At 45.0% G+C, this 19,087-nt stretch overlaps 1 long non-coding RNA gene across 1 annotated transcript; it reads right to left on the reverse strand.

The window, feature by feature from the left end:
* Positions 1–3,375: 3,375 nt before the first annotated feature.
* Positions 3,376–15,019, reverse strand: LOC105671671 (uncharacterized). Its single transcript, XR_010891482.1, has 14 exons — positions 14,916–15,019; positions 14,697–14,789; positions 14,338–14,451; positions 13,854–13,969; positions 13,676–13,763; positions 13,457–13,593; positions 13,130–13,281; positions 5,529–5,666; positions 5,320–5,392; positions 4,988–5,206; positions 4,738–4,908; positions 4,366–4,586; positions 3,990–4,281; positions 3,376–3,789 (listed from the first exon to the last, which is right to left on the reverse strand). It is a non-coding gene; the product is annotated as an uncharacterized lncRNA (long non-coding RNA).
* Between the last annotated feature and the right edge of the window lie 4,068 nt (positions 15,020–19,087).

Here is a 19,087-nt window from a genome sequence, read left to right on the forward strand (position 1 = left end):
TACTTCCGTTCGTGGGATCTGTACGAATTTCCTCTGCTGCAAAACACGACCAAGCATTCTTGGGCGGTCAAAGCCGCGACGCAATTGGAAAAACCGAGATACGTAATCTTTGCTCTCCAAACCGGTCGAAAAAAATGTACTGTCTGAAAACGCTGCGCAATTTGACGCTTGTAAACTCACCAATGTAAGGTTGTATTTGAATTCAGATTTTTATCCGTACGACGACATGAATTTGGATTTCGACAGAAATCGATACGCTATACGCTATACTGTACAACATGTATGCGCGTTTCCGCAAAGCTTATTGCGGATGCGATAATACGTATTTGGATATAGATGATTTCTTAAAAGCCGGTCCATTCGTAGTCATAAATTGTTTGCGACAAAATGACTCTGTCAAGAACGCCACCGTCGACGTGCGAATAGAATTTGATTGTAAAGAAAATATACCGGCCAACACCACCGCCTATTGTCTCATTATACACGATCGAATGGTCGAATATAATCCACTGAACAACATTGTGCGCAGACTCGTATGAAAAGTTATAAATTAGACGTGTGCGAATAGAAATGTTAGTTTTACGATGATCGACAACGATGTCAAACGTACCAATTTTCGTCGATCTGCAAGGTTTCGCATTTTCCACCAACTTTACGGTGAAAGAGGTAGCTGTCCTCAGAGATGGCAAAACGCTATCTCATTACGTCTTTCGTGAACCCGTACCGTGGTATTTGTTGACGAAATCGGAAAAATCGCTGGTGTGCTGGTTACAAGTACATCATCACGGCCTCCGATGGGAAGACGGGCACGTCTCGTACAGTCAGATGAAAAGTTTTATCAACAAGGCTATTGGTACGGAACCGCCTCTGATATATGTGAAAGAACACGAAAAGAAGAAATGGCTGCGTGAACTATTAGATGATGATTTCGAAATTGAAACCATCGATGAGGATTACGAAGATATTACGCGTCTGAAAGATTTAGATTTAATCGGAACCTTGCGCTGTGGATATCACACAAGACATTGCGCTATGCAGAATGTTTGCAAATTGTATAAGTAATGGTTTGAGCGTAACAAACGTGTAAAACAACTATGATTTATAAAAATAATTATAATATAATAATTATAATAATTATAATAATAATAATTAATAAAAATTATGTATATCACACTTGTATGTCTTTTATTTCACCTTATATGATCCTCTTCCTCGTGACATATGATCTACCGCTTATCATGCGAAGAAATTATTCGTATGAACATCTGTTACATGTATCGAACCATTATCGAACGACTTTAAACAATTATTGAACATCTATCAAACCATTATCGAACGGCTTTAAACAATTATTGAACATCTATCGAACCATTATCAAACGGCTTTAAACAATTATCGAACCATTATCGAACGGCTTTAAACAATTATCAAACATCTATCGTACGCCTATCGAACGGCTTTAAACATTTATCGATCGTCTTTAAACATCTTTCGAACATCCATCGTACGCCTATCGAACCATTTACCACATTTAACGACTCTTTTATGAAATTACATACGATGAAGAAGAATTATATTTCAAGATTAAAATTAAAAGTTTTGAAAAGATAGCCCCCTCCGATCCTCCTCGTGTCACACGGACAGAAATTTTTTATTACTCGAACGTTTACGAAACAAATCACATCTTTGGCACGTCTATCCAACGACTTTAAACAAGCCCCTCCGATAAACACAAACTTGTGTACATCCTTCTCGTGTCACACGGACAGAAATTTTTATTACTCGAACGTTTACAAAACAAAGGCCTATTGAACGCACATCTTTGGTACCTCTATCGAACGACTTTAAACAAGCTCCTCTGTTCAGGATTACTAGTAAGAAAGCGAGAATTCGTTCGAAGCTTCGAGAATCGTTGGCCTTTATTTTGCCGCTGTTTGTTTATTCCAAGCGAAGCGGCCTTCAAGCGGTTAGTTCGCGTCCGTATAAGAAATCGCCGAAAAACGAGTAGTTGTATTTTTCTAACGCCTAATGCGATTGGCAGCTTATTACCAAGCTCGCGGTGTCGATCGCTGATAGGCAGCTTTTCGGCGGCTAGCGTTGACTACGTGCCGGTTGCTGCATGCCCAGCCAGAGTCCGAGACGAGAGAGCGGCGAGCACGGACATGCAACGCGAGTGTAACGCAACGAAAGACTTTGTAACGTGAGCGCGAATGAATTCGATGTCTAGACTGATCGCCAGGTGTGATTTTCAATAAAGACTTGTGAAACCCACGAGGCGTATCATTCATTTTCCAGCGCGAACTGCGTAGCCGCGAACGAGCAATAAAGAACCGGAACAAATAAATATTTTCTTTCTGCTACGAGAGAACGAAGGCTTTCGTACACCCTCCGATAAACGCAAACTTGTGTACATCCTCCTCATGTCACACGATATATCCTGGGCAGAAATTTTTATTACTCGAACGTTTACGAAACAAACACACATCTTTGGCACCTCTATTGAACGACTTTAAACAACTCTTTTATCACATTAGATATGGTGAAGTATCTCCTCTAGAGAAGAATCATATTTTGAGATTAGAAATTATGAGTTTTGAATAGATAACCCCTGTAATGTAGCCACACAGATTTGCAACACATCTAAGGGATGATAAAAATGTGTCGGAGGCTGGGACGGTCACAAGTTCACGCAAGATATTTGACGGAAGTATTACGCTAGCAATGGCTGCACTATACACGTTAGAAATCCACGGGATTAGTGAATTGTTGTTAACTTTAATGGACTGGGTGATTGTGCTGCGTACTGCAATATATCAATTTGAAGACGTGGCTCGACAGGTACAACAGCAGGCCCCTGAATCATGCCAAATTGATTACGATATTTACGGAAACGGAAATGGAGTGATGCTGGTGTCGATGTAAGTATTGCTAGCTGATATTATGTATGAAATAATTACTTTTTTTCTAATCTTACCATATTATATTATTTTGCTTGCAGGCAGCACATACAGGAGGATTTGGCAATGGCTGTACGACAAGTGGAAATTTTAACAACTATGTTCTGAAAGATGGCAATGATAGCAGCTGATAGACGGCGCCAGCTGACGGCAGCCAGAGTATCGAGCAGCGCCTCGATCATATCGATTCTGCGCGGGCGCGCTCCCGCCCCATATTTTTAAGAATAATAATGTACCCGTTGATCTGTTCGAGAACCTTCTTAAGAGGTAACCTGGTAGAGAGATGAAAAATTAAAATCACTCTCTAACGTCGGGTCGTGGACATAAGTCGAGAAGTGAAGATAAAATAGAGAGACAGTCGGAAGTTTGTGGAGATTTAAGAACTTGTAAAATTGGTCGAGTCAAACTTTGGAAAAATCACAGATATCACAGTTTATATAAATCATTAAAGTGTTCAGTAAAGTATAAGTGACGATTCTTTTCTTTTATAAACCGCAGTTCCTGATAATTCAATATCATTGCCGGAATAATAACGAATATAACAAAAAAGGTCGGAAAGGACGTAACGGTCCTATCGCTTTAAATAATAGCCGTTGCCGAACGTTTAACTTTATTTTTCAAATATCTTACAATATTACAGACAATTTCAAGAAATATCTTACAGCTCAGAAGTGGGATTACTGTATCCTTGAGTCCGTATCGTGTCGAAAAACGTTAAAAATCGTCGCCGTGTCGTGTCGAAACAGATAAAGGGCTTTTCAAGTCCGCATCGTGTCGGAAAGACTGAAACCGTTGCCGTGTCGTGTCGAAGTAGAAAACGGGCTCTTCGAGTCTGAACAAAAAATTAGAATAAAGTATTTAAAAGACGTTGTCGAGTCGTGTCGGGCAAGCATCATGCCGAAAACGAGATCGATGCTTGATCGTGAGGAGTTAGAGCAGGCTTCGTTAGAAGCGATACAAAGGGAGGCTCGGCGGTATCAGATACCGGTGATAAACGACCGAGACCTTCTTATCGAGCAAATTCTGACCCACCTTGAGAGGATTGGGCCGTCGGAGAGGACGTTGGACGAGCAGCAAGCAGTTGGCGAAGTCCACGTTCCAGCAGCATCGTCTTCAAGGCGAACAGTCGGAGGAGAGCCGTTGACGTCGGAGATGTTCCGTCAGGCGATGTCGGACATCTCCACGACGATGATGAAGCAGCAGCAGGAGCTTCAGCAGCAGCAGCAGCAGTTCATGCTGCAGGTACTGCAGCAGCTGGCGCCGAGGGCAGAAAACGTCCAGATTGTCCAGTCTGAGGGAGAGGCAGACCCAGGTAGCCCAGAAACTATTAGCAGAACCGAAGGTAATGTGACGAACAATATTAATTCGGCAATAAACGGCCACACGCAGATAAGCACGAATACATTACCGACGGGTAACGCGGTTAGCTGGCTGGCCTCTCAGATTCCGGAGTTTAGTGGCGGTGAGGACAAGAACGTTGCCGTGTGGTCGAGACGGGTCGACCAAGTTGCCGTTATTCATGGTGCGTCCGACGGGATCACATTACTGGCCGCGTTCAGCAAATTAACAAAATTCGCCCGCCAGTGGTACGAGATCCAGACGGGCGAAGTGATCGGATCCTGACAGGGCCTGAAAGTCGAATTGAATAAAATGTTTAAAAAAAAAGTGCCGTTCTACAAGGCGATGCAAAAAGTCAAAGCGCGAAAGTGGAGCCCCCATAAAGAGACGTTCGACCAGTATGCAATCGCCAAGCTCGCGTTGATAAACAATTTAAACTTACCGGTTAACGACGCGATTCATCTGCTAATCGGCGGAATAACGCAGAACTCGTTGAGGGCCATAGCTCTCTCGTTAGCGGGCGACTCGATAGACGATTTTCTAGTGAAAATGCGCCGTATCGCAGAAGGTGGCGTAGATTTAGAGCGGAAGCCCAGCTCGTCTACAAGCGCACCTAGACAAACGAACATTAACATCTGTAGAAATTGCGGGAAAAAGGGCCATTCGCATAAAGAATGCAGAGGTGACACTACCTGCTTTTACTGCAAGGCGAAGGGTCACCGTCAGTTTGATTGCCCCGTGCTCAAGGGCAAGGGCGACGGGAAGCCGACGGCACAGACTCGTCCGGCGACGGCCTATACAGCGGCAGCTGTTTCGTCCGTGGCATCCAACGACGACGTCGTGGCGATCGTCGCGGAACCAATCGGAGGCAAATTAGAGCTGTCCCAGCCGATAGCGGAGGTCACGAGCGTCTGCGGAGAAAGTTGCGAGTTAGAGGCGTTGATAGATACCGGCAGTCCGGTGTCGTTTATTAATTATAAAGTTTTTGCTAAATTAATAAAGCCGAAAAATCATAAAATCTTACCGTCGGATAGGGACTTAACAAATTGTTGTTCGAGCAATTGCCGCTCTGTATTGTCGACAATCAAGCAGAAGACCTGCAAAATATAATTACAGATAACGTTAATAATTTAGATATAGAAACTAAGGAAAAGTTAATAGATTTAATCATAGATGTAGAAAATAAAACTATTGAGCCGATCGAGGATGATTACGAAGTGAAAGTGCACTTACGTGATCCTTCCATTTATGCGTTTGCGCCGCGACGCTTTACTTTTGCGGAGCGCCTTCATATAAGAGAGATCACCGATGATCTGTTAAAAAGGGGAATTATCCGTCCGAGCGTCTCACCGTATTGCTCGCGGATAATACCTGTAAGAAAAAAAAAATGGTCAAATTAGATTATGCGTTGATTTAAGACCACTGAATAGTAGAGTCGAAAAACAAAAGTATCCGTTTTCGGGTATCGAAGACTGTTTGTCACGTTTGTCGGATAAAGCCGTGTACACATTGTTAGACTTAAAAGACGGATTTCATCAAATCAAAGTACACGCGAATTCAACCCGTTACTTTTCGTTCGCGACACCAGACGGACAATACGAATACACGCGTTTGCCTTTCGGGTACTCAGAAGCACCAGCCGAATTTCAGAAACGCATTATACAAATTTTAAACCCGTTGATCCGCGCAAACAAAATATTGGTGTACATAGATGACGTTTTGATTCCGACTAAAACGATTGAACAGAATTTTGAAATTTTGGGAGAAGTGCTTCGCATCTTGAAGCAGTATTGTTTTGAATTGAACTATAAAAAGTGTTCAGGAAACGTGCATGAAACCGTGTGAGCTTCGGCGGACGCGGAGTAGCTCGCCGGAATCCAGGTTCGGTCGGTTGGGGGTATGTCAAATAAACCAAATGCTCGTTTATAACAAAATAATGAAACAGCGATTATTGAGAAAGATGTTGATACGATTTGTTTCGAATGATCTGCTTCAATGCTCGTGTGTACATGTGAAGCGTGTGCGAAGCGAATTCGAAAGAACATATAAGTAGCGTGAGATAAATGCGAAGTATCGTTACTGGTAAAATAATTATTTGAGCAACGGTGGAATAATTATTTTAAAGCGGCGCAAAATAAAAGCGAAAGCAACGTGAAAATAAATGCAAGATATCGGCAAAGGCGAAATAATTATTTAAGCAATGGTGAAATAATTATTTTAAAGCGGCGCAAAATAGAAGCGAAAGCAACGTGAAAATAAATGCAAGATATCGGCAAAAGCGAAATAATTATTTGAGCAATGGTGAAATAATTATTTTAAAGCGGCGCAAAATAGAAGCGAAAGCAACGTGAAAATAAATGCAAGATATCGGCAAAATAAAATAATTATTCGAGCGGCGGTGAAATAATTATTTAAGGCGGCGTAAAATAAATGCAAAGTATACGTGAAAATCAATGCGAAGTATCGTAATAATGAAATAATTATTTGAGGCGACGGTGGAATAATTATTTAGTATGACGTGAGGCGTCCTGGTGCGGTCGGCGAGAGCGCAAGCGCGGGCGATCGTGTCGCAACGGTTGATACAAGACGGAGCGCTTGTCGGTGAGTGCGTTCGTAGTATCGCGAGTCTGTTCGATCGTAGATCGATGCGGACTATTCGGCGGCGCGGATTGGTCGACGCGGTGTTGCTTGCCGGACGGATTACAATTATGAAATCCCGGCGAATAAACGCGGTATGCGGACTTAGGCTGCCGATTACGTTCGGCGGGAGTACGAGGATGCTCGTACGAAGACGGAATTTAGAACAGCGACCTGGCTAGGTATGCGGAAATGCCCGCAATACAAAGTTCGGTGGCCTAGAGGAACCAAGTACGCTTGGCGGGTATACGAATATATTCGTATCCTGGAATCAAAGAATACCGAGGACGCTCGGCGGTACACGAGGATACTCGTGTGCTGGCACAGGTATAGAGTCCGAGTATGCTCGGTCGGGACTACGAGGACGCTCGTAGCAGGGTTGTTCGCTGTCGATCAGCGAACGGAGTCTGGTGAGAGACGTTCAGCCGGGCCTCTTTTATACCCGGCTGGCGGCCGAATGATTTCGAATCGGCAAGCATCGGCGGTTACGGCGGTGAGTCCCCCACAAAACGGAATTTCGGAACGGTCGGGTGTGGGGGATTTTCGGCGGTTGACCGCCGCTGTTTTTGATAGGAAATTTATCGGCGCGCGATGCGCCCTTGGTGGGCTACGGACGATGGACGGTCCGTAGCCGTAACAATGCAGCGGGCTGCATCGTTACATCACCCCCCTTCTTGGGGAGCCGGAAGCCTGCGGAGGCAGCTGACGGCTGGTGAGGAGTCGCCCTCCCTGGAGAACAGGAGTTTGTATCTCCTTCCGTCGGTGGTCCAGAGCTTGTACCGTCTCGACTTCATCACCGAGAAGTACGGTATAGCGGCAAAAGCTCGTGGGGCGTACTCCACCATGATGGGTGGTGGAGACGCTGGATCCCATCTCGGTGGCGGCGGTGGTACAGCGGAGGCCGGTGGTGGCTATATGACGGCGGCTGCTGGCGTCGGTGTTGCGGCGGCTGGTGTTGGCCGGGATGCGGCGGCTGCGGGTGCGGCAAGGGCCGTTGGCGGCCGAGTTCCAACGACCGTTTCAATGGCCGTTGGTGGCCGAGTCCCAACGACCGAAGTCGTCGGCAGTGGGCCGCCCCAGGGACGTATCCTTACGGCCCTGGTCGGCTTGGTCCGTGCGGTGGTCGGCGCGGTGACCGCGGGTCTTCGCTCCGGTAGCGGCGTGTGCGTGGCATTGCACACGTCGCCCGGAGACTTCTGCTTCCTTCGTCCTCGCGACACCGGTGGTGGTGGTGTCGCCAAAAATATCGCCTTTCGGCGATTTTCAGCGTCGGAACGCTGTATTAACGTCCCCACTCGGGGGACGGTGCGGAACGGCTGCGACGTCATCGCGGCCTGTCGAGGCTCCTCGGTCAAGAGGGCCTCGATTACGCTCAAGATGTTTTTAGTGCTCATCTTGAACAAGTGATCTGATTTCCTGGAATCGGCCTTTATATAGTCCGATTCCCCGGAATTGCGAACTTTAGATCTAATCGGGGGGGTCTTATCCCCGTTTCCTGGCTTCAAGTCTTGCGCGTGGATGCGCCTTAGCCATCGCCCCCTCTTATCACGCAAATCATAAATGACGGGGGTGATGATCCGGCCTACTTTGTAGGGGCCAGTGTACTTCGGCGCGAGTTTGGCGTTTACGCCGGCGGCCTTGTTCGACAGGGGGTGCTCGCGGCGCCAAACTGTCTCGCCGATCTTAGGCCGCCAATCGCGATGCCGCAGATTATAATACGGCTCCTGCCGTTGGAAGGCTCGTGCGAGGTTTCCTGTCATCAGTTCCCGGGCTTCGTCTAGATGGCGCCGCCAGGTGGTCGTCGGTATCGGCGTGTTCGGGTGCGTTCGGTCTTCCGGATTCGGCGGTGCTAACTCGCGCCCGTAATTTGCGAAGGCGGGTGTAAATCCGGTGGCGTCGTGCGTCGCGCTATTGTACGCATATTGTAGCGCGAGAATGTGGCGGTCCCACAGGCGATGATCGCGCTCGACAAACTGCGCGATCATGGTTTTGACCGTTCGATTGGTCCGCTCCACGGGATTGCACTGCGGCGTGTATATCGGCGTTGTGCGATGCGTTATGCCAAAAGATTTTAATAGGCTAGTGAATTGGCGCGATATAAACTGTTTCCCGTTGTCGGATATGACCATTTCGGGGCAGCCGTGCCGATATATTATGCGTTCGGCAACGGTTTTGCTAATCGTTTCCCCGGTGGCTCGGCGCAAGGGCTGTAATTCGACCCACTTCGTGAATCGATTTTGCAGTACGAAGAGCCACGAATGCCCGTTTGTAGATCGCGGCAGAGGCCCCACTAGGTCTATCGTGACCTGTTGCCACGGGGCCGTGACATTATGCGCATGAGCGCGGCCGGCGGGTTTGCCCTGATAGGGCTTGTACGCGAGACATTTTTCGCAGCCCCGAACATAGCGGGCGATGTCTCGGAACATGCCGGGCCAGTAATAACGGCGGGTGACGCGGTGGATCGTTTTCGCGACGCCTAAATGCCCGGCGGTCGGTTCGTCGTGGAATCGCTGGATCGTTCTCTCTCGCTCGGAGCGAGGGAGACAGCGCTTCCACTGTTCGTCTTCCGTGTGGTCGCGGAACTCTAGATCGTGACGTTTATGCCGGTAGAGTCTACCCCCGCGTATAGCGTAGTCGGGGTAACTTTTCGGCTCTTTTCTAATCTTTTTTACTAGCCCGCGGTACCAGGCGCAGGCGGCTGGCTGAACGGCGCAGGCCTCGGGTTCGCGAGAGAGCGCGTCGGCAACTTTATTCAATGCTCCGCGACGGTACTGGATGTCGAAATGATATTGCTGGAGCTCGACGAGCCAGCGCCCCAATCGGCCGGTGGGGGTCTCGAGATTTTTGAGCCAACGCAGTGACTGATGGTCCGTAATCACCGTGAAAGAGTACCCCTCTAGGTAGTCTCTCATACGGCGGATTCCCCAGACGACCGCGAGGCATTCTAGCTCGGTAGCACTATAATTTTTCTCGGCGGCGTTTAGGGTGCGGCTCGCGTACGCGATTACGCGTTCGCCCTCGGCGAAGTTTTGTGTCAAAACGGCGCCGAGACCGTAGTTGCTTGCGTCGGTTTGTAAGCTGAACGGTAACCGGAAGTCGGGACAGGCGAGTACGGGTGCTGTTATTAGTGCCCTCTTGAGGGCGTTGAAGGCGTTTTCCTCCTCCGATCCCCATTGCCAGCGCGCGTTTTTACGGGTGAGTCGGGTGAGCGGTGCGGAGATAGCGGAGAAGTACCATAAAACGGCGGTACCATGAGGCCATGCCGAGAAATTGGCGGACCTTCCGGATGGTAGTAGGAGCGGACCATTGAGCGACCGCGCTTATTTTAGCGGGGTCGGTGTGGATGCCGTCCCGCGTTATTATATGGCCGAGGTAGGCTAGCTCGCTTCGGCAGAAGTGGCACTTTTCTGGGTTGAGGCGTAATTTGGCCTCTCTGAGTCGCCGAAACACTTCGGCTAAGTGCTGTAAGTGTTCGGAGAAAGTAGCGCTGACGATTATTACATCGTCTAGATATACGAATACGTTCGGTTCTAATGCGGGGCCTAGCACGGTATCGAGAAGGCGCTGGAAGGTAGCGGGCGCGGAATGCAACCCGAAGGGCATGACGCGGAATTGCATTAGCCCTCTCCCCGGAATGGTGAACGCGGTAATAGGTCGGCTCTCGACGGTTAGTGGCACTTGCCAATACCCGCTTTTTAAGTCGAGCGTGGACAGGTACTTTGCTCCCCGTAATTTATCCAATGTGGCTGTTATGTGCGGGAGGGGGTAGGCGTCGCGTTCGGTTACGGCGTTGACTTTTCTAAAGTCTATGCAAAACCGGGGTTTGCCGTCCTTTTTTTTTACTATCACCACAGGCGAGCTCCACGCGCTCTGTGATGGTTCGATTACCCCCTCTCGCTCCATTTCATCAACTGCCTCGTCGATGATACTTTGCATGGCCGGGTTACGGGGGCGGTACCTTTGCTTAATCGGTCGGGTGTCCGTTAATCGCAGGTGATGTTCGATTCGGTCGGTAGGCCCGGCGATGCCCTGAAATAGCGCGAGTTCCCGCTCTAGGAAGTCGCGTAATTGTTGCGTTTCTTCTCCGGTGCGCGGTGTCAGGCCGTCGGATATCGCGCCGATGTTACCGGAGAGCGCGAGTTTTGGCAATGGCGGTGGTGGTAGCGTTATCCCCAGATAGGCCCACAGATCTACCCCTATCAACATCTCGGTCCCTAACGCCGGAAGTACTTGGAAGTCGTGAGAGAAGCTCTCTCCTTCCATCTGGATCGTGAGTCGAAAACTCTCGGTGATCGGAGCGGATCCGCCGTCAGCTACCGTGACGTGCTCGCGTATGGCGCGAGGGCGATAGCCCTTTCCTAAAACGTATTCGGCGATTGTTCGGTTAATGAAAGACCGGTCGGAGCCCGAGTCGAGAAGGGCGGTGATTACCTTTCCGCAGCACGTGATTTCAACGTGTGGACGCGGCCGAAAGATAATTTCTAGTAGGGCCGGTCGGCGGCCGCCGTCGCCCCGGCCCGCGTGGCGTTTCCCGCCGGCGGATGACAATCGCGAGAGTATACGCCGTCCTTCCCGCACTGCGAGCAGAACTTGCGAGGTGGCTGCTTGCAATTGAGCCGAGTATGGCCCCGTTGCTTGCAACGCCAGCAACATTCCTCTCGCTTATACTCAGTGGTAGCCATGCTTCGAGCTTTGGCGGGCTTCCGGTCGCGCTGCCGGCGTTGCGCGATGAGCTCCTCGTATTCCGCGGCTCGATCGGATAACTCGTCGAAATTGATCGCGTCGTGTGGACGAATATATAAACGGTATTCTGGATCCATATTTTCAATTAAGAGATCGAGCGTCTCTGCTTCGGAATACTCCCCGGCGCGGCGCGCGAGGGTGAGTACGGCGGTCGAAAATTTCGCGAAATCTTCGTCTGGTAGCTGGCGGCGGTTCGTGGCTTCCCTACGAAGGCGGGCCTGGTAGCGTCGCGGAAGATAGTGGCCGCGAAATTCGGCCACAAAATCGGCCCATGTTACCCACGCGTGGCGTCGGTTCCGGTACCACAATAGTGGTTCGCCTTTTAGGATCTCGGGTAGGCCGAGGAGGAGGTGGTCTCCGGAGTATCGGTAGATTCTCCGGAGCTCCTCAATTCGCTCGAGAAAGGCGATTGGTTCTTTGCCATTGAAATGGCACCCCTATTTCCGGATTTGATCCATTGCTTTTGCAGGATCGAACGGGCTGGCAATGGGAGTCGGGGGGTTCGGTGCCGAGTAATAGCTGGCCCGGTCGTCGTCGTCGCTCGGACTTGCGCGGCCCGAGTTACCCGGAAGTCGCAATAGCGGAACGTTCAGAGTCGCGCGGACCTCAGTTTCTGCTGGCTCATTGGTCGGAGGGATGATATCCCCTGGATGTGCGCGAACGTATTCACGTAACCGTCGGCGGAGATCGTCCAAGTTGCCGTCGCATTCGAGTTCGCGGCTCTGTAATAATCGCGCCACTTCGGAGCGTGGTAATCGTTGTATCCACGAAGTCATTGTAAGCAGATCTCTTTGACGTACCCCTTTATCTGGTCCCTGTTCGGGCGCCATGAAACCGTGTGAGCTTCGGCGGACGCGGAGTAGCTCGCCGGAATCCAGGTTCGGTCGGTTGGGGGTATGTCAAATAAACCAAATGCTCGTTTATAACAAAATAATGAAACAGCGTTTATTGAGAAAGATGTTGATACGATTTGTTTCGAATGATCTGCTTCAATGCTCGTGTGTACATGTGAAGCGTGTGCGAAGCGAATTCGAAACAAATCGTATCAACATCTTTCTCAATAAACGCTGTTTCATTATTTTGTTATAAACGAGCATTTGGTTTATTTGACATACCCCCAACCGACCGAACCTGGATTCCGGCGAGCTACTCCGCGTCCGCCGAAGCTCACACGGTTTCATATTTATGAAGAGCGAGATAGAATTTTTAGGATATATTATATCGAACGGAATTACTTTGAGTCCAAGACACACAGAGTCGGTCAAAAACTTCAGACAGCCAAGAAACGTACACGAAGTACAGCGATTTCTCGGGTTGGCTAGTTACTTCCGTAAATTCATTAAAGATTTCGCGATTAAAGCAAAGCCGTTACACAATCTTTTGAGAAAAGATACTACTTTCGTTTTCGACTCAGAATGCGTAAGAGTATTCGAACAATTAAAGAGTGAACTCACCTCAGCGCCGGTCCTAGCGCTTTATAACCCGGTCCTCGACACGGAACTGCACACAGATGCAAGTAGTCTGGGCCTGGGTGCAATCCTGCTTTAGAAGCAGAACGACGGTAAATGGTGTCCGGTTGCATATTTTAGCCAGGCAACCAATCAAGCTGAAACAAGATACCATAGTTTTGAGCTTGAAATGTTAGCAATCGTAAGGGCCATAGAAAGATTTCACTTATATCTTTTCGGGCTGACTTTTGTAATCGTTACCGACTGTAATGTCCTTGTGCATGCAGTAAACAAAGCAAACCTTAATCCACGAATTGCGAGATGAACACTCACCTTGCAAAATTACCGCTTCAGGGTGACGCACCGGCCGGGCAAAAGAATGGCACACGTCGATGTCCTTAGCCGATGTACCGGTTACGTTAACGAGCTACCGCTTGAAAGGGAGCTCGAGTTCCGACAATTAGCCGATCCTAAAATCAAAGCGATAAGTGAGGAATTAAAATTTAAGAATAGTGATAAGTTTGCGTTAATTAATGATCTAGTTTATTTTACCCGTAATGGGGAGATGAGTTTCGTCGTGCCGGAGTCGATGGAGACCTGCGTGATTAGGGCTCACCACGATGACATGGCCCATTGTGACCTAGAAAAAACAATAAAAGGAATTAATCAAAATTATTGGTTCCCGTCGATGCAAAAAAAAAATATATGATTATATAGAAAATTGTCTTACGTGCATAATGTCAAATGATGCGCCTACTCGTAAGGAGAGGGAGACGAGTCTCTACCCCTCGCCAACAGCGCCGTTAGAAACGCTGCACCTTAACCATTTCGGTCCGCTGCAGGAAACTGAAAACAAATACAAGCACATTTTAGTTATAGTCGATACGTTTACTCGATTTACGTGGCTGTGCCCCACGAAATCGACATCCACTGCCGAAGTGGAGGGTTATTTGAAACAGCTATGTTCTACTTTCGGTAGCCCGCGTGAAATGGTGTCGGACCGAGGTACTGCGTTCACCTCCAAAGATTTTGCGGAGTTTGCAACAAATTATAAAATAAAACACCGAAAAGTAGCCGTGGCGGCTCCATGGGCAAACGGCCTCGTGGAACGCGTAAGCCGTTTCATAAAATCATCGTTTACAAAATTATTAAGTAGTGCGGCTAATTGGAAAAACGAACTGGGAAGATTACAATATATTATAAATAATTCTTACCATGCGGTAACCAAGTCCAGTCCTTCCAAGCTGCTTCTCGGTTACGAACAGCGCAACCATACCGACCAAGATTTTGCACGGTTCACCAAGGCCCTAGCAGGCATTGACACGGACCTGCAAGCCGAGCGACACACTATTCGTGAAACGGCGCGCAACGCCACAGATTTAATAAAAGAATATAATAAAGAGTTCCGTGACGCTAACCTTAAAAAACCTTTGTTGTATAATCAAGGCGATTACGTTATGATAAAGAACAGGGTTAAGCCCGGAGAAAATGTAAAATTGAAACCGAAATTCGTGGGGCCAAAATATGGTTAAAAAATCCCTCGGAAACAATCGATACGTAATATCAGACATACCTGGCTTCAACATTACGGTGAAGCCCTTCGATACGATTCTCTCGTGCGATCGCCTCAAACCATGGATCAGGTGTGATCTTCCTGTGGTCGAATCTGAAGCGAAATAATTAACATTGTATTAATTCGATTTATTTGAATAATGCCTTCTGCGTTGATTAGATTTAAGATTTTAGAAATTAAGTGTATATATAATTTTTCAATAACGACTCGAATACTTACGCCGAACAGGTCCACAAAACCACTCACGTCGAACCACGGACACATTCACTGGATTGCGCAATAATTTCACTTAAGGAAACTTCGAGGGCGAAGTTCAAGGCCAGGACGGCCGTGCTGAAAGATGGCAATGATAGCAGCCGATAGACGGCGCCAACTGACAGCAGCCAGAGTATCGAGCAGCGCCTCGATCATATCGATTCTGCGCGGGCGCGCTCCCGCCCCATATTTTTAAGAATAATAATGTACTCGTTGACCTGGTAGAGAGATGAAAATCAAAATCACTCTCTAACGTCGGGTCGTAAACATAAGTCGAGAAGTGAAGATAAAATAGAGAGACAGTCGGAAGTTTGTGGAGATTTAAGAACTTGTAAAATTGGTCGAGTCGAACTTTGGAAAAATTACAGATATCATAGTTTATATAAATCATTAAAGTGTTCAGTAAAGTATAAGTAACGATTCTTTTCTTTTATAAACCGCAGTTCCTGATAATCCAATATCATTGCCGGAATAATAACGAATATAACAAAGAAGATCGGAAAGGACGTAACGGTCCTATCGCTTTAAATAATAGCCGTTGCCGAACGTTTAACTTTATTTTTCAAATATCTTACAATATTACAGACAATTTCAAGAAATCTCTTACAGTTCCAACAAATGGAACATGATACGGCGCGCACCGCCGAAGTGTTACGAGCGGTGACGGAAGCGCTTTCAATGGGTGACTTTTTCCAGTAAGTATGACATTTAATATCACATTTAATAAATATCATATTTTACAGATTATTAATAGAATCTTTTTTTGTTACAGATGATATCGAGTGGATTTTTTATTGTATAATATTATATCTTTTCTCTATATTATTATTTCTTGTAAATTTTTTCATCACACACACACACACACACACACACACACACACTTTTTATTCCAAAAAAACATAAATAAATTTTATATTTTAAATTATATATATTATTATTATTTTTTCTCCTCTCCTAAAATCCTGAAAATACATAAGCTTAGATTTAAAGTCGTTATTATAATTTTTAATAATTCTTTTAATGTAACTCATTACATTTTATCACAGCTAATTTAAAATATATATGTTCCAAATAAATTTTTATAAAATATATTATAGCGCTTTTTTTACCTTTCTCCTATCTTTAAGTTAAAAATAAGTTTATGGTATACTATAGACCAGCGCTCGGAATTAGTTGCACATTTCGGGCCAATTCAAGAGACAACGCCTCCTGTTCCCCCACTACCGCCCGGCCGCTGGCGGTCGAGCCGCCGATAGCTCTGGCGCAGGAGCGTTTTATATAAGAAATAGGCTTGGTTGTTGAGGCACCTCTCAAAAAATAGTAATATTTTCTTTGCTATAAATAATATTTACTATATATATATATATTGTACTATATATATATATATATATATATATATATATATTACTATATATATATATATATATTGCTATAAATAATACATAAATAATATTTATTTTCATTAATAATTAAATATATATATTATGTATTAATGAAAATAAACATTATTTTTGTAGTGAAGAAAATGTTACGATTTCCTGAGAGATGCCTAAACAATCTAGTCTATTTCTAATATAAAACGCTCCTGAACCAGAGCTATCGGCGGCTCGGCCGCTAGCGGCCGGGCGGTAGTGGGGGGACAGGAGGCGTCGTCTCCAGAATCGGCCCGAAATGTGCAACTAATTCCGAGCGCTGCTATAGACAGTTAAAGATGTATAAAATGAAATCGTTAGGAATCATTCACCGAACTTAGGAACGACTGCTCCAGCAATAATTTGATGCGCGCGTTGTAGGATAAGTCAGTATAGTGGATAAGATAAGACGAAAAAATTAAAAAAAAATTTTAATTACAATTGAAATAATATTTATTAATATGTAATATACAATTGTTACAACTCCGCAAAGACCTGAGTCACCAGTTCACAATCAATTAAGGTATATTAAGCTATCTAAGCCAAAACATCAGAACGCAAAAAACTTAATACTTATTAATTTGCTAATTTTTTGCGATTTTTTGCTACAAAAAATAATTTTTTTGCTATAACCATTTAGAAGTTACGAGTGGCTAGATAGTTTAATATTAAGCTATCTAGCCATTGTAGCAAAAAAATTATATATAAGTCAAAGCAAAAAATCATTAATACACAAATTATTTGCTATTTTTTTGCTACTATTTATTTGCAAATTTAATTTTTTTACTCCAACTTTTAAGAAAATACTAAGAATGAAATGTGTCCCACAGGAACAAAATGCATTAAAGCAATTAGTTACTTGCATAATTGTTGCATCAAAATGTTTTCTGAATTATTTGCTCTCAAAATATCGAGGTTTCGAATTTTTTGCTCGCGAAATCAGTTTGAACAATTAATATTTAAGTGCATCGCTCAAGAGTAAACTGCAAAAAATTCAAAGCCTAGATATTTTGAGAGCAAATAATTCAGAAAACATTTTGATGCAACAATTATGCAAGTAACTAATTGCTTTAATGCATTTTGTTCTTGTGGGACACATTTTATTCTTAGTATCTTCTTAAAAGTTGCAGCAAAAAAATGAAATTTGCAAATAAATATTAGCAAAAAAATGGCAAATAATTTTAATATTAATTGTGTTTTGCTTTGACTTAGGTCTAATTTTTTTTTTTACAATGGCTAGATAGCTTAATAGTAAGCTATCAAGTTGTTGTTCGATAAGTATAAACACTTGTTTTCTCCAATTTTTTAACCATCATTTTTCGACTGTCTCCTCGTAAATATTGTTGCGAGTGTCTTTCCGATCGCAACCGTAAGTTCGAGATCCGCTTGGGGAACGGGACGCACTGCTTAGAGGTGTGGAATAACTGGACGCAAACCTTGCCTCGAACAATTTATTTAATCACTCACAAACCGCCAGGACGGTGTTAGATTTTCGTGAGCCGTGTACGGACACGGGGAAACGAGTCGGTGTATTCGCGTATCGTAAACTGAATCCGTCGCTGCTTGCGCGCGACTGTATTTATACGAATCGGCAATCAAGAGTTTTGTAATATTATTGATATGTTATTGTTGATATTTCTCGGATTGCTGATTCGTGTCACCTTGAATCCGAGGTTGTTTCTCTGCAGCCTCATCGTTATTCTTTATTTGCTAAATAATTCTTTCTTAGTATTTTTATTTTGGTATTTAACTTAATTAACCTTATAGCGACACGTTGTGTTACGACACACAACATCCCTCCCCCGCGAATGGAAGGAAATGTAGGTACGGAGTTTCCGTGCGGAGTAGGCGGTGCGAGTGTATAGTTTTACAGTTAGTTCTTGTCCTACCGTCTACCTATTATTCCGCAGTAGTCTTTCTTTTTCGTAATAATAGTATTGCTCCTATGCCTAGTGCTAATACAATAATCACGATGGCAAGCGAACTTGTGACCACAGGATACAAAGTCAAGGGTCGAATAATTTTTCCCTCTGTTAACTCGTCGTCTACTTCTCTTATTTTTTCTCCCAAATCTATTAATTCCTTTGAATTTTGTATCATCTTTTTCAATTTTAACGGTTTGATTTCCATGCTCGTTTCACCATTAGTTATACCTTCTATTTTTCCCGTTAGATTAAAACGTGGTATATATGCCTGAATGTTCGGGCCTTCTATTATTGTTCCTGTGTTCAGGGTCATGTCCTTCGCAATTATTTTACAATTATTTAATAGAGTTATTCTACCTGTTCGTGTGACTTTTGGTCTGTATTTCCTTATGGTTTAAACAAGTAATCATTACGTCTTGTTCGCTGTTAGTCGAATATAACCAAGAATTTTCCTTCGTTAATGCTATCCAAATAGTTTGGTTAAAACTTACATACTTATTTCCGCAAATTGCCCTTTTTGTCAATCCTACATACAATTGTACTTCACATAACGCTCGAGGGTTAATATTATATATCGGACTATCCGATTTACATATATATTTCTTGTCTATCTCAATACATTTTTCTAAGTTTTCTTCGCTTATCGCTAGATATACGGATAATTCTAAATTTACAGCAAACAATTGTTGGTTAATCTCGGTAAATACAAATATCCCGCGTTGGTCAGGGACAGGTAAAGGTATGGCTTTTATTAACCTGTATTTTGGATATGTTACAAGTGGCAATTTCAACGTTACAA

This window comes from Linepithema humile, chromosome 8 (genome assembly GCF_040581485.1).
Source record: "Linepithema humile isolate Giens D197 chromosome 8, Lhum_UNIL_v1.0, whole genome shotgun sequence".
Classification (NCBI taxonomy): domain Eukaryota; kingdom Metazoa; phylum Arthropoda; class Insecta; order Hymenoptera; family Formicidae; genus Linepithema; species Linepithema humile.